The sequence below is a fragment of the Lissotriton vulgaris genome, chromosome 5 (genome assembly GCF_964263255.1).
Source record: "Lissotriton vulgaris chromosome 5, aLisVul1.2, whole genome shotgun sequence".
Lineage (NCBI taxonomy): Eukaryota > Metazoa > Chordata > Amphibia > Caudata > Salamandridae > Lissotriton > Lissotriton vulgaris.
In genome coordinates this window covers 52,744,679-52,769,489 of record NC_141693.1, presented here as the reverse complement: position 1 = coordinate 52,769,489, position 24,811 = coordinate 52,744,679, and the positions used below count along the sequence as shown (strand labels likewise).

At 48.2% G+C, this 24,811-nt stretch overlaps 1 long non-coding RNA gene across 1 annotated transcript in view; it reads right to left on the bottom strand.

Moving 5' to 3' along the window:
* Window positions 1-24,241, bottom strand: part of LOC147710126 (uncharacterized) — a 92,971-nt gene extending 68,730 nt beyond the window's left edge. Inside the window, exon 1 of the long non-coding RNA XR_015295844.1 lies at window positions 24,211-24,241. This is a non-coding gene — a long non-coding RNA (uncharacterized LOC147710126). The remainder of the gene's footprint in view (window positions 1-24,210) is intronic.
* Window positions 24,242-24,811: the final 570 nt, after the last annotated feature.

Sequence of the window (24,811 nt, the reverse complement as noted above, 5' to 3'; positions counted from 1 at the left end):
GTGAGTGCAGAGTAGTGAGTAGTGAGTGCAGAGTAGTGAGTGCAGAGTAGTGAGTGCAGAGTAGTGAATGCAGAGTAGTGAGTAGTGAGTGCAGAGTAGTGAGTGCAGAGTAGTGAGTAGTGAGTGCAGAGTAGTGAGTAGTGAGTGCAGAGTAGTGAGTGCAGAGTAGTGAGTGCAGAGTAGTGAGTAGTGAGTGCAGAGTAGTGAGTGCAGAGTAGTGAGTGCAGAGTAGTGAGTAGTGAGTGCAGAGTAGTGAGTAGTGAGTGCAGAGTAGTGAGTGCAGAGTAGTGAGTAGTGAGTGCAGAGTAGTGAGTAGTGAGTGCAGAGTAGTGAGTGCAGAGTAGTGAGTGCAGAGTAGTGAGTAGTGAGTGCAGAATATTGAGTAGTGAGTGCAGAGTAGTGAGTAGTGAGTACAGAGTAGTGAGTGCAGAGTAGTGAGTGCAGAGTAGTGAATGCAGAGTAGTGAGTGCAGAGTAGTGAGTAGTGAGTGCAGAGTAGTGAGTGCAGAGTAGTGAGTGCAGAGTAGTGAGTGCAGAGTGCAGAGTAGTGAGTGCAGAGTGCAGAGTAGTGAGTGCAGAGTAGTGAGTGCAGAGTAGTGAGTGCAGAGTAGTGAGTGCAGAGTGCAGAGTAGTGAGTGCAGAGTGCAGAGTAGTGAGTGCAGAGTAGTGAGTGCAGAGTAGTGAGTGCAGAGCAGTGAGTGCAGAGTAGTGAGTGCAGAGTGCAGAGTAGTGAGTGCAGAGTGCAGAGTAGTGAGTGCAGAGTGCAGAGTAGTGAGTGCAGAGTAGTGAGTGCAGAGTAGTGAGTGCAGAGTGCAGAGTAGTGAGTGCAGAGTGCAGAGTAGTGAGTGCAGAGTGAGTGTGCAGAATGCAGAGTAGTGAGTGCAGAGTGAGTGTGCAGAATGCAGAGTAGTGAGTGCAGAGTAGTGAGTGCAGAGTAGTGAGTGCAGAGTAGTGAGTGCAGAGTAGTGAGTAGTGAGTGGTGAGTGCAGAGTAGTGAGTAGTGAGTGCAGAGTAGTGAGTGCAGAGTAGTGAGTGCAGAGTATGTGAGTGCAGAGTAGCGAGTGCAGAGTAGCGAGTGCAGAGTAGCGAGTGCAGAGTAGCGAGTGCAGATTAGCGAGTGCAGAGTAGTGAGTGCAGAGTAGTGAGTGCAGAGTAGTGAGTGCAGAGTAGTGAGTGCAGAGTAGTGAGTAGTGAGTGCAGAGTAGTGAGTAGTGAGTGCAGAGTAGTGAGTAGTGAGTGCAGAGTAGTGAGTAGTGAGTGCAGAGTAGTGAGTGCAGATTAGTGAGTGCAGATTAGTGAGTGCAGATTAGTGAGTGCAGAGTAGTGAGTGCAGAGTAGTGAGTGCAGAGTAGTGAGTGCAGAGTAGTGAGTAGTGAGTGCAGAGTAGTGAGTAGTGAGTGCAGAGTAGTGAGTAGTGAGTGCAGAGTAGTGAGTGCAGAGTAGTGAAAGCAGAGTAGTGAGTGCAGAGTAGTGAAAGCAGAGTAGTGAGTGCAGAGTAGTGAGTGCAGAGTAGTGAAAGCAGAGTAGTGAGTGCAGAGTAGTGAGTGCAGAGTAGTGAGTGCAGAGTAGTGAGTGCAGAGTGAGTGTGCAGAGCAGTGATTGCAGAGTAGTGAGTAGTGAGTGCAGAGCAGTGATTGCAGAGTAGTGAGTAGTGAGTGCAGAGCAGTGAGTGCAGAGTAGTGAGTAGTGAGTGCGGAGTACTGAGTGCAGGTGCAGAGTGGTGTGTGCTGTTGAGTGCAGAGTGCTATGTATTGGCAATGTAAATGACAATGCCATTTATTTATGATTTAAAGAAAAAAAAGAATGTCATGAGCAATGCCAATAGCTCTACCTTTAATGATGCCGAGACCATTGCATTGCAAATGCTTGTTTTTACTGAGTTTTATATAGCGCGAACTTGACCTGAATCAGGTATCAGAGCGCTTTACATAGCACGAGTTGCATTACATGAGGACATATTCATTTTCTTTGTTAGGCACGGGGAGATTAAGTAATTTGCCCAGAATCACAGAATGTTCAGCTTCAATGCCGAGACTCGAACTCTGTAAACTTTTTCTCCCTTCTGGGAAGAGCTAACTCTCCCAGGAGGGGGTTAATTCACAGCGCTGAAATGCTTCAGCTGCAGTGGGAGGCAAGGGGTCTCCTCTGCTAAAACCGATGGCTTGTCTGTTTGTTTGCTTTCGTTTTTAGCAGAGGAGACTCCTTGCCTCACACTGCAGTTCAAGCTGTCACCTCCGTGAATTAACCCCCTCCTGGGAAATTTGCACGGAGGACAGAACAAAGGTCAGATTGTAGTGGAGATCGCGCCCCCCCCCTGTGAAGGGGGCGCGCCCCACAGATTGAAGAACACTGGCTTAAGGGCTCATAAAATTCTGCAAGACCCACAAAAATTGGCAGTCTGTAAGGCTTTGCTGAACTGAGCAAGGACAGCTGCATGTCAGTTATCTGACATACCACTTACTCTCTCTTACCGGCCTGTCTGTCAAAGCCCGATTAAAAATCTGGGAAATTCCCCAGTGAGCAACGTTCTCAAGTTTGCCAGTTCCTTTCGTGATTAGCTTATCTTTGCATTCTGGGTCTTGTGGTCTTGACTGTAAAATGGATGAACAGGACGATAATTTCAAGAATGTAAAGCAAAACCCTGAACAGGATCGGCTGCACATGAAACCGGAAATCGATCTGTAAGGATTATGCAAATGTTCTGTCTCTTTTTATGTTTCGCCTACAGACAAGCATCAGACATCCACAAACATCAGACATCCACAAGCATCAGACATCCACAAGCATCAGACATCCACAAGCATCAGACATCCACAAGCGTCAGGCATCCACAAGCGTCAGGCATCCACAAGCGTCAGGCATCCACAAGCGTCAGACATCCACAAGCGTAAGGCATTCACAAGCGTCGGGCATGCAGAAGCTTCAAGCATTCACAAACGTCAGACATCCACAAGCGTCAGACATCTACAAGCGTAAGACATCCACAAGCGTCAGACATCCACAAGCGTCAGGCATCCACAAGCATCAGACATCCACATGCAACAGACATCCACAAGCAACAGACATCACCAAGCAACAGACATCCACAAGCGTCAGACATCCACAAGTGTCAGACATCCACAAGCGTCAGACATCCACAAGCGTCAGGCATCCACAAGCGTCAAGCATTCACAAACATCAGACATCCAGAAGCATCAGACATCCACAAACATCAGGTATCAGACATTCACAAAAGTCAGGCATCCACAAGTGTCAAGCATTCACAAACATCAGACATCCACAAGCGTCAGACATCCACAAGCGTCCCATCCACAAGCATCAGACATCCACAATTATCAGACATCCACAAGCATCATACATCCGCAAGCATCAGACATCCGCAAGCATCAGACATCCGCAAACATCAGACATCCACAAGCATCAGGCGTCAGACATCCAAAAGCGTCAGGCATCCACAAGCGTCAGGCATCCACAAGCGTCAGGCATCCACAAGCGTCAGACATCCACAAGCGTCAGACATCCACAAACATCAGGCATCAGACATCTACAAACGTCAGGCATCCACAAGCATCAGACATCCAAAGGCATCAGGCATCCTCAAGCGTCAGACATCCACAAGCGTCAGACATGCACAAGCGTCAAGCATTCACAAGCGTCAGACATCCACAAGCGTCAGACATCCACAAGCGTCAGACATCCACAAGCGTCAGACATCCACAAGCATCAGGCATCAACAATCATCAGACATCCACAAGCAACAGACATCCACAAGCAACAGACATCCACAAGCAACAGACATCCACAAGCAACAGACATCCACACGCATCAGTCAGCCACATGCATCAGACAGCCACAAGCAACAGACATCCCCACGCATCAGTCAGCCACAAGCAACAGACATCCACAAGCAACAGACATCCACACGCATCAGACATCCACACGCATCAGACATCCACACGCATCAGACATCCACATGCATCAGACATCCACAAGCATCAGACATCCACAAGCGTCAGGCATCCACAAGCGTCAGGCATCCACAGGCGTCAGGCATCCACAAGCGTCAAGCATTCACAAGCGTCAGACATCCACAAGCGTCAGACATTCACAAGCTTCAGACATTCACAAGCTTCAGACATCCACAAGCATCAGACATCCAGAAGCGTCACACATCCACAAGCAACAGGCACCCACAAGCAACAGACATCCACAAGCAGCAGACATCCACAAGCAAAGACATCCACAAGCAACAGACATCCACAATCGTCAGGCATCCACAAGCGTCAAGCATTCACAAACATCAGACATCCAGAAGCGTCAGACATCCACAAACATCAGGTATCAGACATTCACAAACGTCAGGCATCCACAAGCGTCAAGCATTCACAAACGTCAGACATCCACAAGCGTCGGACATCCACAAGTGTCGCATCCACAAGCATCAGACATCCACAAGCATCAGACATCCACAAGCATCATACATCCGCAAGCATCAGACATCCGCAAGCATCAGACATCCGCAAACATCAGACATCCACAAACATCAGACATCCTCAGGCGTCAGACATCCAAAAGCGTCAGGCATCCACAAGCGTCAGGCATCCACAAGCGTCAGGCATCCACAAGCGTCAGACATCCACAAGCGTCAGACATCCACAAACATCAGGCATCAGACATCCACAAACGTCAGGCATCCACAAGCATCAGACATCCAAAGGCATCAGGCATCCTCAAGCATCAGGCATCCACAAGCGTCAGGCATGCACAAGCGTCAAGCATTTACAAGCGTCAGACATCCACAAGCATCAGACATCCACAAGCGTCAGACATCCACAAGCGTCAGACATCCACAAGCATCAGGCATCAACAATCATCAGACATCCACAAGCAACAGACATCCACAAGCAACAGACATCCACACGCATCAGTCAGCCACACGCATCAGACAGCCACAAGCAACAGACATCCACACGCATCAGTCAGCCACACGCATTAGACATCCACAAGCGTCAGGCATCCACAAGCGTCAGGCATTCACAAGCGTCAGGCATCCACAAGCGTCAAGCATTCACAAGCGTCAGACATCCACAAGCGTCAGACATTCACAAGCTTCAGACATTCACAAGCTTCAGACATCCACAAGCATCAGACATCCACAAACATCAGGTATCAGACATCCACAAACGTCAGGCATCCACAAGCATCAGACATCCAAAGGCATCAGGCATCCTCAAGCGTCAGGCATCCACAAGCGTCAGGCATCCACAAGCGTCAGGCATCCACAAGCGTCAGACATCCACAAGCGTCAGACATCCACAAGCGCCAGGCATCCACAAGCACCAGACATCCACAAGCGTCAGACATCCACAAGCATCAGACATCCACAAGCGTCACACATCCACAAGCAACAGGCACCCACAAGCAACAGACATCCACAAGCAACAGACATCCACAAGCAACAGACATCCACAAGCATCAGACATCCACAAGCATCAGGCATCAGACATCCAGAAGCATCAGACATCCACAAACATCCAGAAGCATCAGACGTCCACAAGCTCAGACATACACAAGCATCAGACAACCAGGAGAATCAGGCGTCCAGGAGCATCAGACATCCACAAGCATCATGCGCCGCAAGCATCAGGCATCCACAAGCATCAGACATCCACAAGCATCAGACATACACAAGCAACAGACATACACAAGCAACAGACATCCACAAGCAACAGACATACACAAGCAACAGACATCCACACGCATCAGACATCCACACGCATCAGACATCCACATGCATCAGACATCCACATGCATCAGACATCCACAAGCGTCAGGCATCCACAAGCGTCAGGCATCCACAAGCGTCAGGCATCCACAAGCGTCAAGCATTCACAAGTGTCAGACATCCACAAGCGTCAGACATTCACAAGCTTCAGACATTCACAAGCTTCAGACATCCACAAACATCAGGTATCAGACATCCACAAACGTCAGGCATCCACAAGCATCAGACATCCAAAGGCATCAGGCATCCTCAAGCGTCAGGCATCCACAAGCGTCAGGCATCCACAAGCGTCAGGCATCCAGAAGCCTCAGGCATCCACAAGCGTCAGACATCCACAAGTGTCAGGCATCCACAAGCGCCAGACATCCACAAGCGTCAGACATCCACAAGCATCAGACATCCACAAGCATCAGACATCTACAAGCGTCACACATCCGCAAGCAACAGGCACCCACAAGCAACAGACATCCACAAGCAGCAGACATCCACAAGCAACAGACATCCACAAGCAACAGACATCCACAAGCAACAGACATCCACAAGCATCAGACATCCACAAGCATCAGGCATCAGAAATCCAGAAGCATCAGACATCCACAAACATCCAGAAGCATCAGACGTCCACAAGCATCAGACATACACAAGCATCAGACAACCAGGAGAATCAGGTGTCCAGGAGCATCAGACATCCACAAGCATCATGCGCCACAATCATCAGGCATCCACAAGCATCAGACATCCACAAGCATCAGACATACACAAGCAACAGACATACACAAGCAACAGACATACACAAGCGTCAGACATCCACAAGCGTCAGGCATCCACAAGCAACAGACATCCCTAAGCATGAGACATCCACAAGCATGAGACATCCACAAGCATCAGGCATCCACAAACATCAGGCATCCACAAGCATCAGGCATCCACAAGCATCAGGCATCCACAAGCATCAGGCATCCAGAAGCATCAGACATCCACAAACATCAAACATCCAGAAGCGTCAGACCTTCACAAGCATCAGGCATCCACAAGCATCAGGCATCCACAAGCATCAGGCATCCACAAGTATCACGCATCAGACATTCACAAGCATCAGGCATCCACAAGCATCACCCAGCAGACATACACAAGCGTCAGGCATCCAAAAAGGGTCTGGCATGCACAAGCTTCAGGCATTCACAAGCTTCAGGCATCTACAAGCATCAGCCAGCCACAAGCCTCAGCCATCCACAAGCATCAGCCATCCACAAGCGTCAGCCATCCACAAGCGTCAGCCATTAACAAGCGTCAGGCATCCACAAGCGTCAGACATCCACAAACATCATGCATCAGACATCCACAAACGTCAGGCATCCAAAAGCATCAGACATCCAAAGGCATCAGGCATCCTCAAGCGTCAGGCATCCACAAGCGTCAGGCATGCACAAGCGTCAAGCATTCACAAGCGTCAGACATCCACAAGCATCAGACATCCACAAGCGTCAGACATCCACAAGCGTCAGACATCCACAAGCATCAGGCATCAACAATCATCAGACATCCACAAGCAACAGACATCCACAAGCAACAGACATCTACAAGCAACAGACATCCACACGCACCAGTCAGCTACACGCATCAGACAGCCACAAGCAACAGACATCCACACGCATCAGTCAGCCACACGCATCAGACAGCCACAAGCAACAGACATCCACAAGCAACAGACATCCACATGCCTCAGACATCCACATGCATCAGACATCCACATGCATCAGACATCCACATGCATCAGACATCCACATGCATCAGACATCCACAAGCATCAGACATCCACAAGCGTCAGGCATCCACAAGCGTCAGGCATTCACAAGCGTCAGGCATCCACAAGCGTCAAGCATTCACAAGCGTCAGACATCCACAAGCGTCAGACATTCACAAGCTTCAGACATTCACAAGCTTCAGACATCCACAAACATCAGGTATCAGACATCCACAAACGTCAGGCATCCACAAGCATCAGACATCCAAAGGCATCAGGCATCCTCAAGCGTCAGGCATCCACAAGCGTCAGGCATCCACAAGCGTCAGGCATCCACAAGCGTCAGACATCCACAAGCGTCAGACATCCACAAGCGCCAGGCATCCACAAGCACCAGACATCCACAAGCGTCGGACATCCACAAGCATCAGACATCCACAAGCGTCACACATCCACAAGCAACAGGCACCCACAAGCAACAGACATCCACAAGCAACAGACATCCACAAGCAACAGACATCCACAAGCATCAGACATCCACAAGCATCAGGCATCAGACATCCAGAAGCATCAGACATCCACAAACATCCAGAAGCATCAGACGTCCACAAGCTCAGACATACACAAGCATCAGGCATCCACAAGCATCAGACAACCAGGAGAATCAGGCATCCAGGAGCATCAGACATCCACAAGCATCATGCGCCGCAAGCATCAGGCATCCACAAGCATCAGACATCCACAAGCATCAGACATACACAAGCAACAGACATACACAAGCAACAGACATACACAAGCAACAGACATACACAAGCAACAGACATCCACACGCATCAGACATCCACACGCATCAGACATCCACATGCATCAGACATCCACATGCATCAGACATCCACAAGCGTCAGGCATCCACAAGCGTCAGGCTTCCACAAGCGTCAGGCATCCACAAGCGTCAAGCATTCACAAGTGTCAGACATCCACAAGCGTCAGACATTCACAAGCTTCAGACATTCACAAGCTTCAGACATCCACAAACATCAGGTATCAGACATCCAAAAACGTCAGGCATCCACAAGCATCAGACATCCAAAGGCATCAGGCATCCTCAAGCGTCAGGCATCCACAAGCGTCAGGCATCCACAAGCGTCAGGCATCCACAAGCGTCAGGCATCCACAAGCGTCAGACATCCACAAGTGTCAGGCATCCCCAAGCGCCAGACATCCACAAGCGTCAGACATCCACAAGCATCAGACATCCACAAGCATCAGACATCCACAAGCGTCACACATCCACAAGCAACAGGCACCCACAAGCAACAGACATCCACAAGCAGCAGACATCCACAAGCAACAGACATCCACAAGCAACAGACATCCACAAGCAACAGACATCCACAAGCATCAGACATCCACAAGCATCAGGCATCAGACATCCAGAAGCATCAGACATCCACAAACATCCAGAAGCATCAGACGTCCACAAGCATCAGACATACACAAGCATCAGGCATCCACAAGCATCAGACAACCAGGAGAATCAGGCGTCCAGGAGCATCAGACATCCACAAGCATCATGCGCCACAAGCATCAGGCATCCACAAGCATCAGACATCCACAAGCATCAGACATACACAAGCAACAGACATACACAAGCAACAGACATACACAAGCAACAGACATACACAAGCGTCAGACATCCACAAGCGTCAGGCATCCACAAGCAACAGACATCCCCAAGCATGAGACATCCACAAGCATGAGACATCCACAAGCATCAGGCATCCACAAACATCAGGCATCCACAAGCATCAGGCATCCACAAGCATCAGGCATCCACAAGCATCAGGCATCCAGAAGCATCAGACATCCACAAACATCAAACATCCAGAAGCGTCAGACCTCCACAAGCATCAGGCATCCACAAGCATCAGGCATCCACAAGCATCAGGCATCCACAAGTATCACGCATCAGACAATCACAAGCATCAGGCATCCACAAGCATCACCCAGCAGACATACACAAGCATCAGGCATCCAAAAAGGGTCTGGCATGCACAAGCTTCAGGCATTCACAAGCTTCAGGCATCTACAAGCATCAGCCATCCACAAGCCTCAGCCATCCACAAGCATCAGCCATCCACAAGCGTCAGCCATCCACAAGCGTCAGCCATTAACAAGCGTCAGGCATCCACAAGCGTCAGACATCCACAAACATCATGCATCAGACATCCACAAGTGTCAGCCAGCCACAAGCATCAGACATAACAGCTCTTCTGCCGGGCCTTCCTTCCCTGTCCATTCTCGTCTCTGAGCCCACAGCAGAAGGCGTGCAGTGTGTTTTATTTATTTTACTGTCCATTTCAAACTGACTTTGTTGGTCAAAAAAGGATAAACGTCTAACTCGCCCCGACTAGAATCAGACCCCAGATACTTCTTGTTGCAAGCAGAAATATGTGGTGTAGTTAACTTGCTGAGGTGCCTTCACTTCATGGCTGGATAGAAAAAAAACTGTAAGGAGGCAGTCAAAGCAATGAGCACACTGGTAGTCTGGCTTCTCAGCACTCACTGTGCCCGCCCGCTCAGAAAGCACAAAACTGTCAGATAAGACGCTTTGCCTACGTGCAGGAACTAAGATCTGAACTCAGGTTTTGTGCCTTTGAAGCCAGAGGCCACATGTCCGCCTCCTTTTGTTTGGTTACAGTGATTAATATCTTAGAATTCATTTATATTAGTAGCATAACACAGGTGCTCGAGGGGACGTATTGAAACCTTGAATCAATATTAAAATTGCACACAGTAAATTCCTTGAATACGGGATGTTTACTGTCGCCCTCTATCTATCTATCTATCTATCTATCTATCTATCTATCTATCTATCTATCTATCTATCTATCTATCTATCTATCTATCTATCTATCGCCCTCACTCTATCTATCTATCTATCGCCCTCACTCTATCTATCTATCGCCCTCACTCTATCTATCTATCGCACCACCACAGCATCACTCAGGGGCACCACAACATCACTATGCGCTACCACAGCATCACTGAACGCTACAGCATCACTCGTCACCACCACAACATCACTCAGCGCCACCACAGCATCAATCTGTGCAACCATTCAACAACAACTGGTTCAAATATGTTCTCTCAATGGTTCAAGCTTTATTACAAATGTTCAAAAAGATGTTAATATTTCACTTCTGTTCTTGGATTTTCAGCACAATAAAATACACTGAACATAATCTTTACAAAAGTTTAAGCTATTGCCATTATAAATTACAATAACTTTTAAGTATTCATTATTTAAAAAAATTAAAAGCCATTGTTATTTGTAATATCAATACATCTAAGTCACGTAAATACAACACATATTGCATTACAAATGCTATAGGTGTCACATTTGCAAAAGTTAAAACTATTGGCATTGTAAATGACAAAGCTATTAATTTCGCTATTTTCAAAACCAACACATAAATAAAAAAATGTGTTATTTACAAGACCAATAGCTCAAACTTTCCTAATGCGAGACCTATTGTATTGCAAATGCTTGTTTCCCCAAGGTGCGCGAGGTTCATTCTGATCAAGCAGTGCTGCTGTGTGTACGTGTAGCGGTGTACCTCTGTAGATCTAGAAGTGTTACTTATCTGTCGTGGTAAAACTGTGGTAGTGCTATAAAATGGTGACGTTTTATTGAGCGTAAGTGGCTGGAGATTCCGCCTTCGGCGAGTGTCATCAGCGCGAGCAGCCTGTGCTCCGCTCCTCTTCCTCCCACCGGGTGACCTTAGACATCAGCGATGCACCCAGTGCTTCCCTCGCTCGCCTGCGCAGCCTCTACGGCCGCTTGTTTCCTGTATACAGCAGCCCACGTCTTGTTTGCCAACACTGTTTTTTTGGGGGGCTGAGCCTTTACCGCCACCAGCCAAAGCCCGAACTACTTTGATCTGGAAGAAACATTGTACCAACTGCTAAGGTTGCCACTTGGTGGGTTTTATTCCCTTTTGAGACAAATCCACTAACGCTTGCCCTTACCAGAGCACGCTTTAAACATGCAAGAAGAGAACGCTTTGCAATGTTTTTTCTACAGCTGCCCTGCACCCACTGGCGGATAATTAAAGTAAAAAGAACAGATGTGGATGAGGTGCTGAACAAATCACATTTTCACCTGCAGTCACAGGTCTGGGTTTAAGCCATCGCGTTTTTTGTTTTTTTTTGGCTCACCAAGCCACCCTAGTTTGGGCCCTGCCATATGCAAATCGGTCGGTCTTGACCGTGCTCCCCATGGGCACAGTCCAGCCTGAACTGCTAGGCCGGGTCCTCCTAATTTAAGTAAACAAAGACAAAAAGGCCGTGTTTAAAAATACATTAAAAACTATTTGATTTAATGTAAAATTCTGCTTAAGAATCTTTCCCGGACCTTTGCAGAATGTAAAAACGTGAACAAATGACCTGTATTGTTTCTCTGAGAAAGGTGGCAACAGTTTACAGTGCGCTGTGTGGTTTCTATGCGCTTTTATTGTGTTATTTGCCGCTGTGGCCTCTCCTTCACCCCCTGCCCTGCAAAGCAATCTCTCTGAGGGTGGCTGGGGAGGGGGTGATTGTTTGCAAAAATCGGCCTCCCTGGGGGCCAGGTGTTGCTCAGGCCTTTGAGCCATTTCCACCTCGGCCCCCCTGGGGCCCACGCAGCACATAAACAGTGTTAGTTTTTTTTGTTTGTTTTTAATTTAATGCGATTTTATATAGCACGAACTTTACCAGAAGGTGTCAGAGCGCTTTACATAAGAATCAGTTGCGAAACATAAGGATTTAGGATTACATGCGTTACATAAAAGATACAAGCAGAAAACATTTCAAATGTACAAGATGTAAAGTCACACAAGGAAGAGATACAAACAGAAAGAAAAATTGCAAATGTACAAGTAGTAAAGTCACTCAAGGAAGAGAAACAAATGGATATACTCTAAGAGTCACATAGGAATGGTAGAGAGTACAAAGGTCTACTACATATACTAGTGATTAGAGTTATCTCTATATACACACATAGTAGATTTTCTTAGGCAGAGTTCCATTAAGTGGGGTCGGAGGGGGGATGCAGACACAGCACCAAGGGAGGGTGGGAGGGATACAAGGGTATGTAGAAAAGGCAAAACAGAAAAGGGAAGAAACATTTTCGGATCGTCAAGGGGAAAACGAGGGAGAAGGGTACAAGACGAGGGAATGGACAAGATGGCAGGTCGGGATCCAGAGAAAAACGGGCGAGGGCATAGTGGGCGAGGAAGAATGGGTCTGGCTGTGGGGGCCAGGTGACCTTTGCAACTTGCACCATCTTCACCTCAGCCTCCCCCTGGCTACCCAGCAGCTGTGTTTTGTGCTCCCCTGCCAGGACATTGCCCTGAGGACTGGAGGGCTGGGGAGGGCTGATTAATTTACTAATTGCAGGGGCCTTACTGCTATTCATGTGCTCCTGAGCTGAAGGTCTGGGGAGGGCTGAGTAGGTTAGTAATAGCAGGGGCTTCGCTGCTTAATAGGTGCTCCTTCCCTGGAGGGCTCGAATAATTTTGTGACAGAAAGGGGCCTTGCTGTTATTTTAGTTGCTCAGCATGGCGCCATTGTCACCTTTGCCCTGTGCAAGAACAGTATCCTCTCACTTTAATTCATTTCTGTGCCAAACATCTTAAGGACTTTGGGGGCCCTGGGCCAAACATTTTTGGGCCCCTGTTCGGAACAGATTTGAATTTATAATCCAATTTCTGATCTTTGATGCCCTCTTTCAGCTGGTCACTGGACAGTGCACTACCATACTTGTCCAAATTCCTAATGTATTTACATCTAATATTCAAGGACATTGACGTGTGTAACCAAATGGTGTTTCATGAAAGGGCACGCCCCTTGAATGTGGGCCACGCCCCTTAATTGTGGGCCACGCCCCTTGAATGTGGGCCACTTTTTTCGTCAGTGCCCGGGCCAAATCGTGATCCCAATCCGACCTAGGTTCTGGGATCTGTCCGGGGGACTGTGTCTCGCTGCTCTTTGTCTGAGCCGGCTCCGTCTCTCTCTCTCCCTCGCTGCGCCCAGGCCTCCTCACCACTGCTCTCGGGCGGGAGCCGTGCCTGTGTAGTGCCGGCCGTGCCCACGGCGTGCTCCGCGGGGGCCGGTGCGGCCCTCTTTGTGAGCGGTGTCGCTGGCTCCGGGTAGTTTGCGAGGCTTGTGTCTCTGTGGTGTGGTGGGGACTTGTCTGTTTCGACAGACCGGGGCGGTGCAGTTGGGTTTACCTCTTGTGCAGCTCCCTGAGAGGGGTGGGGGTGATTGTTATCATATCTCTGAAGCCCTGTTTGTGGGGATGGGCAGGTCCTGTAGTCCCCACACCCCCTCCATCCCATGTTTACACTTGGAAACCGCAGGGTGTTTGAACTGTGAGCTGAGCTCCACCTGCGATCGGCGAGTCAGCACGGATGCTGCACGCGAAGTGAATACGTCTGCTCCCTCCAGGAGGGGGAGGGGCAGTGCATGGACGTAACTCCTGGGACTGATCCCGGACTCGGCCTCACTTGGCCAGGAGTGCGTGTCCAGAAATCACGGGACCCAGCCCTATCACGACATATGGTGAAGTGTGCAGGCGACGGAAAGCGTGTGAAAGCCCAACTCGACAATTAACCCACTCCCCATGAACACTGCTATTGGCGTTGACACTTTATTTAGTGCAACGGTGCATGCCCATAAAACGTCATATAACCCCGCCACCCCAAGGTGCCGTTAGGGTGGCTTGAGTTCAAGAGGTGGGCACTTAAAGGAGAAGCCGCAAAACGAGCTGGGAGGGTTTGGGGCTAGTGCAGCCATGGCCCAGGTCTCTGTAATGTTTAAGACTGCGGTGTTGCAGTCTAGTGTTTGCGCACTCAGACGTGCGCTAGCGCGGACGTGGTACGTCACGTCCGCGCGTACTATAAAATAAAGGAGGCGTGGTCACGGAGTTAGTCCGGACCACGCAGAGAGCTAAACGAGTGTCCCGGGCCCTGTTTATATTGCGCAGCGTTACCGGCGCTGCGTCCCCTGAGACCCGACAGTCTCGTTCTCCTTTAAGCATGGCCAGAGGACCAGCTTAAAATACTTCTCCCTGACAAATGTGATTTTTTTTCTTTGAAGGGCACGCGCATAGATTGCACTTCCTAGAGAGACAGCAGAGCAGCCCCTCCCCCCTCCATGGTGCAAGCTCCCCTTCGTGCTAATGGACTAAAATGTTGACCATGCTACCCCGATCAGGAGAAGACCATGTTTTCACATGCCGTCATCTGATGGGTCAGCCAGTGGCCCCTGTTGCATGCTCTCACCCTGGGGTCCCTTGTGCATACCGTTGCGTCTCACGGTTTTAGTCGGGCGTGCTCAAGAGGGCCGTCTAAGCCTCTGTGCGCGTCCACCGGCCGCGAGAGGAAGGCATGAAGCAGGCCGACATGTAAATCGATAGAATTAACGGTACTGCTAACCAGCCCTTTGCGAGCACACAAAGGAGCCCAGCTGGCTTACACACTCACTCACTCACTCTGGACTGGTTCCGGGGCTCATAGCCTCTGTCCACATGCCTGTTGTGGGCTTGCCAGCTACCCCATCTCGGGGGTGATGGTGACTGCTGTCTGTTTTTTACAGGTACGTGGCCACAATGACTTCTCCCCAGCCGGTTCTATTTGTGAACTCTCCTAAGATCTTACATATCACTTTTTTGGTATTTGTTTAGCGTCGGCTCCATTATTACCGCGGCTTTGTGGCATGTTAACTCCCCGCAGAGCTGCAAGCCCGAAGTGTCAAGCGAGGGCCGCGGGGCTCAGACTTTAAAGGGACTATTAGCGAATAATGCCCCACACAGCCACTTCTACCCGTCTGTTCTAACGCACAATTGTTAGATTGCTCTTCCGGTAACACCTAGAGATATTTTGCCAGTGGTGTTTGAGTCGGGCTCTGTCACCATCATGGAGTGTTTCAGGTTTTTCCCCCTGACCTGTTGCAATTTGGACTCCACGAAGCTCCCGCCCACTCTGCTGTGGGTGGTGTTCAGCCAGGGTTCAATATATGTCGGACTCCCCGCTGCTGCTTTTGGTGTTTGGTGCTGGTGTTATCCATATTGTTTTTTGCTGGCACTGTTATAATCAGGGATCCAGGGCTCTCTCCTCCACCTTATACTCATCGCTGCGCAGCTGGTTTGGACACCACCAGTTTTAGTGTGCTTTCTCCCTTGTGTTTCTTGCTGGTGGTATTACAATTTTGGGCTCCACCTCTGCTGCTTGAGGTGTCTGCTGGTGGTCACTCCTGGTTTCATTGCCCCCCCTTCAGCTGATGTCTTCAGCTGATGGTGTTTAGTCCCGGTTCAATGTACGGTATGTTGCTGGTGTCTTGTCTTCCTCCTCTACGGTGTGTTGCTGGTGGCTTGTCTTTCTGCTCTACGGTTTGTTGCTGGTGGATCGTCTTTCTCCTCTACGGTTTGTTGCTGGTGGTGTTACAGTCCTCGTCTAACTCTCCTGCTTCTGGTGCGGCCCGGTTCAGTGTCTTTTTAGGTTTCGCCTGGCGAACAGCTGCGAAAGCAGCGTTTCGCGCAGGCGAAATCTTATGTTAGAACAGTGTGGCCTTAGTTCCGCCTCTCTCTTCCATTGGCTAGCTCCATAAATGGAGGCTAGCCATTGGAAGAGAGATCTGTCCGTCATTCACTGAGGCGATTGGTGGGCGTTCCACAGATTCTTTCCCTCTCCGCAATGTCATGAAGACGTGGCCACTGTGGGCGTGTACTTTTTTTTTTACACCGATGTTTGTGTTCATTGTTAACCTTGACCCTGTCCCGCTGGCTGTGTCCTGACCACCTTCTTCTCGCTGTCCGTCCCCCCTCCCGCTATCCTTGTCTTTGTTCCCGCCCCCCCCCTCACAGATCACTTTGCAGCTTATAACACAGCACGCATTATCTGTGTTTAGCAGTGTGCCGCCCGATTGCGTGCAGGTCGTAATGCTGGCTGTCCGGGAGGGGGGTCGGAGTCTCGGGCCAAATGGCTCCGCGTGGCTTCACCCACACTACTTCTCCCTGAGGGCCTGCCTTGTTGTGAATGGAAAGCACTCTCTTGCCTCTTCCTATTTCTCAATGGCGGAGCTACAGCTGGAGGCCGGTCATGGTTTGAGGGGGGGGGAGGTGAAGAATGTTGATGAGGGAGGAGGCAGGCAGGCAGGAAGGAGGCGGAGGAAGAAAAAGAGGTGGCTGCTGCAGTTTCTAGCCTACGCCGATGCTGCTTTCCAAGAACAGGCACCAAAGTTAAGCCTTCGAAGGGTGCTTTCTCCATGAAAAACCATCACCGGAAGCAGAAAAACCCTAAAATATAAGTTTTGTTTCTTGCCCGCTCCCACATGACTGTTCTTAAGGGTCGAGGTGGAGCTCGCAAAGTGACTGCTGCCTACCTGGAACTGACGATTTTTCATGGAAATATTGCACACTTCTCTGCAAAGTCTGCCTTGATTTTTCCGATCTGGGATTTGGCGTTTCCTGCGCGAGAGAACAGACCAACAGAGTGCCCCATGCAGCAGACACAAATAAAGAAAGACTTCTACAACCAGACCACTGGACTTTTATTTTGTTTTTTAACGGCATTCCGTTCCCAGATGTTATAGACGTCAACCCACGCCCCTTTCCAAAACCTTGCACCTAAAGCTAAAAAAAATATATAATAAATACAGAAATGCTGGAAAGGGAATCCGAAAAGGGGGAATTTAAGGCATCCGTTGGCGGAAGGCAAAAGGCAGCTGGTTTCCTCTTTTGCTCGTAGCGGCGGAGGCCCGGTGTGTATCCCCGGACTAGAGTGGCGACAGTGGCCGTCGAGGCCGCCGCGGCTGTCAGCATGGCCGCCCACCCTGTACCGGAAGAAGAGCAGGTAACCTAAATGTCGACACCCTGTCGCACTGACAGGACAGTACTAGGGAAACACTGAGGTTTAGAGAAAAAGAGACGTCAGAGGGTGGGGTTGTCTAAATCCTATAATCGTCATTTTCGAATCTTATGTATGCTGAGAAAATAGATTTGGTAATTAACATTTGTATAGCTTTATAAGTGTCTTCAATGGCAGTTTAGTTTAGGCACATTTTGTGTAAAAATTTGATTTCATGTTAAAATTCAGTGTCTGTTCAACGAGAAGTTGCGTAGATATTTTTCATTGTGGACAGACCCGCTTTTATGTTCTAACGTTATTTCTACAGTAACAAGGAGTAGAAAACACGTATTGCGCACATGATTTAAATACAATACTCCACTTTTTGAGGACTTGCCCGGTTTCTGAGTCTGTGAAATGGCTACTTTTAAAATGTCCGTTTTTTTTTCTTAACTTAAAATTTATTTCAACAGCGAGAACAATTTTACTATATACTTCACCTACTTTGTAAGGCTAAACCAAACTTTTTACCTATTTTTATCTTAAGGGATTCTTATATAGTGCGCTGACACCAAAGGTTTCCTGGTGCTGTCTGAGTGCTGTGAGATGGAGAGACGGGGGTCTAGCCAGTCTGCGTGAAGAGGTAAGTTTTCAGAAGTTTTCTGAATGCCAAGAGGGAGTTTACAGATTTGAGCGGAAGGGGCAGCTCATTCCAGAGGACGGGGGCAAGGTAAGCAAATCTACGACCGCCAGTTTTTTTAAGTTTGGTAGGAGGGATAGCTAGCAATAGGCGGTGGGAGGAGCGGAGATTATGTACCGGACAGTAAGGGACGATCAGTGTTTTGAGAAAGACAGGGGAGGTTCCGAACACAGCCTTAAAAGTCAGGCAGCCAATCTTAAATGCAGACCTCTGCTCCACCGGCAACCAGTGGGGTCTGTGGAGCAGTGGTCTTGCAGATTGCCACTTCGGGGTTTTATAGTTCTGTACTATCTGGAGCCTATTAAGGAGGAATTTAGGTAGGCCGTAGTGCAGGGAGTTAGAAAAGTCCAGGCGGGAGAGCACCAAGGCAATCAGGACTTGTATCAGGCCCTCCGGTGTCAGGAGGTGGGAGACTTTCCTGATTTTTCTGAGCTGGAACATGCATGATGACACGACCGCACCCACCTGAGGCTTAAGAGAGAGCTCAGAGTCGATTATGACCCCGAGGCTCTTTACTGACTTAGCCGGGACGGGCGGGGAACCAAGCTCAGTCGGCCAGAATTGTGGGCCCCAGTGAGTGAGACTGTTTCCTGGAAGAATTAACTCGGTCTTCCCCGGGTTCAATTTGAGCTGGTGGGAGTTCATCCAGTGTTGGATGTGTAGCATCACTGCTTGGCAATCAAGAGCTGTATTGGGGGTGTTGAGCGGAAAAATGATTTGCAGATCATCTGCATAGTTGAATACGGTGGCGTTCCACCTCTTCAAGGGAAAAATGAGCGGCTGAAGGTAGAGATTAAAAAGCAGAGGGGATAAGGAGGATCCCTGAGGCACTCTGCAGATGGATGGGACCTTCGCGGCTGTGAAGGGACCAAGCCGGACCGCCTGCGTTCTGCCCGACAGGAAGGACTTGAGCCAGGCAGACGCCAGGCCTCGGATGCCGGCTTGCATGACACGGTGGATAAGGATGTTATGGTCCACCGTGTCGAACGCAGCCGACAGATACAGTAAGACGAGCGCCTGTGGTGTCCCTTTATCGGCATTAGCCCTAAGCGTATCCATAACTGCCAGGATCACAGCCTCGGTGGAATGGGCTGGTCTGAACCCAGCCTGATTAGGTTCGGGAAAGTTGGAGCACTCGATGAATTCAGATAGGCAGCTAGTAACGTGTGCCTCCAGGAGTTTGGATAGGTAGGGCAAGAGAGAGATAGGCCGATAGTTAGCGAGATCGTCCGAGTCAGCTCCAGGCTTCTTTAGTAAGGGCACAAGGACAGCCTCCTTGAAGGAATTGGGTACTGTTCCTGCCTCCAGTGAGGCATTTAATAAAGGCAGGATGCAGTCCGGTAAAGACAGGCAGATATCACGAAAGACAGAAGGAGGGCAGCAATCGTTGGGCGAGCCGGATTTGACCCGAGCGGCAAGTTTAGCTAAAGTACTGGGATCGAGGGCGGGGAAAGAGAGCAAGGAGAGCGGGATTTCAGGGGGGAGGCTGGCATATCCTCAGGAGGGACTGCAGGGATAGTATTCTTGATCTTAGCAATTTTTTCGATGAAGAAACTATTTAAAGCATTGCAAAGTTCTTGCGTCGGAGTCTGAGAGGGGAGAGTCCTTGCATCAGATGTGAGCTCCCTCATGATTGAGAAGATCTCCTTGGGTTGATTATGAGCAGTGACGATCCTTTCCGAAATGTGAAGAGCTTTTGAATGCCATAATTGCATCTTTATATTTTTTCCTCGCAGCAACATATAGCTCTCTGTCGATGGGCAGGTAATTGCGTCTCCACCTGCGTTCCGTTTGACGCAGTTCAAGTTGCTGAGCTTTCAAGGTGGAGTTAAACCACTTGTAGGACTTACTGTGCCGGGAGCGAGGAAAACTGGAGGGAGGGGCAAAACGATCACTGGCTTTGGTGATCCAGCCAGTGAGATCTTCCTCTAGAGTATGGACAGTCGCAGTTTTAGACAGCGGGGGACGAGTCTCAGCCAAGAACGAGAGGAATGCCTGAGAGTCAAGAGTACTCCATTTACGGGCCATCCCACCGGCCATGGGAGGGACCTTGATACAACCCCTGACTGTGATCACTGTATCGATCAAATGGTGATCAGACCAGATACAAGGGGGGATCACAGGATAGGAGGGAGTGAGATTATAAGTCCAGATGTGATCTATTCCTCTATCTTCGATAAAACGTAATTTTCCCAGGTCTGTACCCGAGAAACCTTATAGCGCCCTCCAAATTCACTTCCTTTGGAGTTTTTAAGTTGTGACAAGCGCGGGCTATTGTGTAAAGGTTGATTTGAATTCAAACTCTACCTTTTCCAAAGAGTAGTCCAGAGTTGTAATGTGCAGTTATGGACTGGGAATCCTGTAATATGTGCCCAAACTACATTACAGTGGTGCTAAATAAATTTGCACAAGATTTTTAAAAAGCAGGGACCAAATCAAGTAGCGTTTGTTCTTTTGGTTCTGTTTGCGCGGGGTGGGGAGGGTAATCACTGTTTATTAAGCAGTCATTCGAAGACAGGCACTATTGATATTTAATTCTTGTGCGTCTGAATAGTAGAGAAGTGAGACGAGTATTATTGGATTGCATAACGCCTAACATTAAAAAGATAGCAGGGCCATTTTCGATTGCATGATGGTCTGCCCTTCTGCTACTGATTTCATTGCAAGCTAAACATTTATAAGATGAACACAGCTATGGGTATAGGTAGGCCCACCCCACCCCCCTTCTCAATGCATGTGTTGTCAAAAATGGGGCCGCAGGAGTTTAAAACAAGATTGTCTCATTGAAAATGGCAGGAAAAGTAAATGGTAGGAAAAGTAAATGGGGGAGTCGGAAACAGCTGGTTAGGAGTATCTTGAAAATTACACACCAGTTTAATATTTGTGATCTAAACTGAATACCGTGGATCACCACTGTCTGAGGTTTTGTGGTGACTCCAACATTTAGGTCTATGGCCAGTTTCAACTAGGGTTTTTACGTGGTTTGAGATCAGGATTAACACCCAGTCTCTCACAGGAGTGTTTTCATCTATGGGCATTCAGGAAAGTTATGAAGACATTGCTGTTACAATGCCTGAACCAAAAGAGTTAGATACATGTCCTCCTTTTGTCTACTGCTGTGCATGTCATTGATTTGAGGCCAACACACTTTTCCTGCTGGGGTACTTAAGACTCAGACACAACATCCGACTATAGAACGCTATGCTTTCCCAATAAAGGAAACAAGATGTGTTTTTTTTTAACTACTAGCCTTTCAATTGTTAATTAGTCGCTATTTTGGGATCACATTTTTTAAAAACATTTTTGCTTGCAGTTTAAAACCAGGCCCTTTCATTTGAAGCGTCTTAGTAGGTCAGATTTGAAGTGCAAAAAATGTTAAGTGCTTTTGTTCACGGTGAAGTGGGCTCTTTGCTCTAGGAAGCAGGCACTGTTAAGTGGGTGTCTCTTTAGTACCCGGATGACGTCACATCAGTGCACAATACATACCTTGGGTTTGCTCTCCTCTGTCACGCATTCTAAAAAGGATGTCATTGATAATGGCCAGGTGGTGTACTGTGCAGTAAAGCACGACTAAGGCCACGTCCTATAGATTTGTATGTGTCATATAGCACTACAGGGTGATTTGCTTTATACGTACGCTGCACTTCACAGGGACAATGTGTCTTCTCACCTTGAAACTTCCATTCGGAACCTTCCAGTGAGGCAGATGTTGCAGAGCAAGGGATGGGGCTTTCTTTGGGTAGGTGTGCTCACTTGGGACATTACAGCATTTTCACGTCTGTCACACGACAATGTTTAAAAGGGTTATCTTTTGTGTGCACGTTAGTGTGCACCGTGTTTTTTTCCATTTAGGTTCGGAATGTCTTGCTAAGTGCACTCTAGGAAGGTGTGGGGGAGATGTCTGGTGACGGAAGTAGACTGGGCTGCAGTGGTATCTGAAACAGACCCTCACCACGCACCCTGTGTGAGGGGGAAGGTTGTCCAGTGGGGCATTCCTCCCGCTTCAGCAGTCGGTGGCACCTGTGATATCGCACATGCACAATTCTAGTCTGATACGAGCCTAACTTGGTTATTGGCGGTGACCAGTGCGGAAGCAGAATACTTTGTAAAGTGAGCTCTTGTACGTAGGTGACCTGATGGGTTTTTCACTGCTGCTCTGTGCAGTTATAGGACTCCATTTCTTACCAGTATGTGGAACTGTATGTGTTAGTTTGACTGTAACCAACTTGTCAATAACATGACCTGATCTGTAAGGAACTAAATCAGGCAGGGGTTATTTTCCAGGCCCAGCTGCCTCGTGCCCAGCCTACGCTCAGATTCCAGAGAAAATTACCTACTCTGGTGTCCGCCCCTCAATGCTACCCTTACATCTATCGACCTAGTACTTTTTTGTGTGTATGTGGGTATGCACACACAGATGATGATTTCTGAATCCGCTTCACTGAAAATGCAACCCACGGTGGCAAAAGGAGGCAGAGGTTAAAAAGGGATAGGCTTCAATAACTACATAAAGTCGCTGTGTGTGTGTGTGGCTTTGGGTGTGTGTGTGTGTGGCTCTGGGTGTGTGTGGTTCTGTGTGTGGCTCTGGGTGTGTGTGTGTGTGGCTCTGGGTGTGTGTGTGTGGCTCTGGGTGTGTGTGTGTGTGTGGCTCTGGGTGTATGTGTGTGTGTGTGGCTCTGGGTGTGTGTGGCTGGCTCTGGGTGTGTGTGTGGCTCTGGGTGTGTGTTTCTGGCTCTGGGTGTGTGTGTGTGTGTGGCTCTGGGTGTGTGGCTCTGGGTGTGTGTGTGTGTGTGTCGACTCTGGGTGTGTGTGTGTGTGGCTCTGTGTGTGTGTGTGTGGCTCTGGGTGTGTGTGTGTGGCTGGCTCTGTGTGTGTGTGTGTGTGTGTGCGTGGCTCTGGGTGTGTGTGTGTGGTAGTAATTGCTGTCTGCTGAGCTCGTCCGAAGGGTACAATAGGTCTCACATTTGCGAGAGATTAAGCTAATGGCAATGTAAATGACAATGCCATTTATTTATCTGTTTTCAAAACCAACACATAAATACAAATTTTGTCATTTACAATGCCAATAGCTCTAACTTTTCCAAAGGCGAAACCATTGCATTGTAAATGCTTGTTTACTTTGATTCCTTCGTTTTAGTTTATTTGGCTTTTGTACCTGTTGTTCACATTTTATCTTTTCTGTACAGCAAAGGGTTTGATGGTTGTGTCCCTGTCACACTTGGGCTCAAGATCACCTACTGTGAGGATAAGCAGCTAAGGCCTAAAACTGGTTAATTCATACATGGAAGTGAGAAGGGTGCTGATCTGGATTTATAATCATATGGTCGGGTACGTTACACCGTACTCTATCTGCAGTGTGATTACTTTCCGATCTATGAGTCTGTCTTAACTATTCATCAGAATTCAGTGATTGTAACATTCACCCTCTGGGACCCATTAAGTCACGACTTTTGAGAATATCCTTGGAAACTGTTTTTCAAAGGCCGTTTTGAGCGATATGTGACAAGAAGTTTGGGATTGGCATCGAGGACCAGCTCGCACAACCCCTAAGCCTGACAGAAAACTTGAGGGGTTTTCCAGGAATGCAATGAAGTTTGCTGTGGGCTCATGGCAATTTTTATAAGAATTGTGGTAGGTTAACAAAATATAAAGAAGTTTTATGAAGATAGACGTTCATTTGTGCTGGACTAATTCAATTATTTCATCACTCAAACAAGTTTCCAGAGGATGCGAGTGAGAATTCTCAGGACTCGGGGATGTTTGCAGGGGACTCAGCAGAGATTTCTGAGATCTCAATGAAGTTTTATGAGGATCTGAAGATTTCTTAAAACAAAATGAAGGGTTTGAAAGAACGTGTGGATATATTGTGGATTCTGAGACCAGGGAGAATAGTGCATTTACAGTTTAGATCTTTCAAAGTACTGGACCTATGTTTCTGAGGACCATAGGTGAATAGTATTCTTTTTACAAAATGAGTTTTTTGACATTTTTCTTCGGCAGGATAGGGATTTGTGAGCTCAGCAGTTGACTTTGCCCACTGCAGCAGCAAGGCATGCTTCTTACACACTGAGAGGAGGATAATACATCAGCCTTACCTGCTCAGGGTGCTCTTGACATCCTGCAAGACAGAGAAAGAAATACAAGGAGATCAGTTTCCACAGAAGATGTTAACATTTAATATTACTTTAGAAGTGAAATGTGTTTGGAAATCTAAGCTTTATTGAACTCTTCTATCTCTAGTTACAAGACATTGGGAGCTGCCCCCACATCCGCGTACAAAGTCTGATATTCTGTCGGCACAGACGGTGATATCCTGAATGGAAATCCCATGACACAGAACAATCTGTAATATTCTGAAAGGAATCACATGACACAACAGAGGCTAGGATAGTCTGAGTACTTTAAAAAGGGTCTCTAACCCTGAAAACCCCAAGAGTTCACCTTTTCACCACTGGTCGTTAACCTCACCTGTGATGTAAGTCTTCCTAAGAAGGTCTCACCCGGGCTTGATTTTCGTTTCTTTTGTTTCTATGGCCTTTTCTTTTTTCTTGTTCTTTCTCTTGTTTCTCTTCTTCTTTCTTATATATCTTGGGTCAGACGGGGGGTCAGGGTTTGGTTCTTTCCGGGACGATTTTTGCGCTTTGAGTTTATGTCTTTATCGCATGGTTTATTGATTCTATGGCTGAGATATCGATT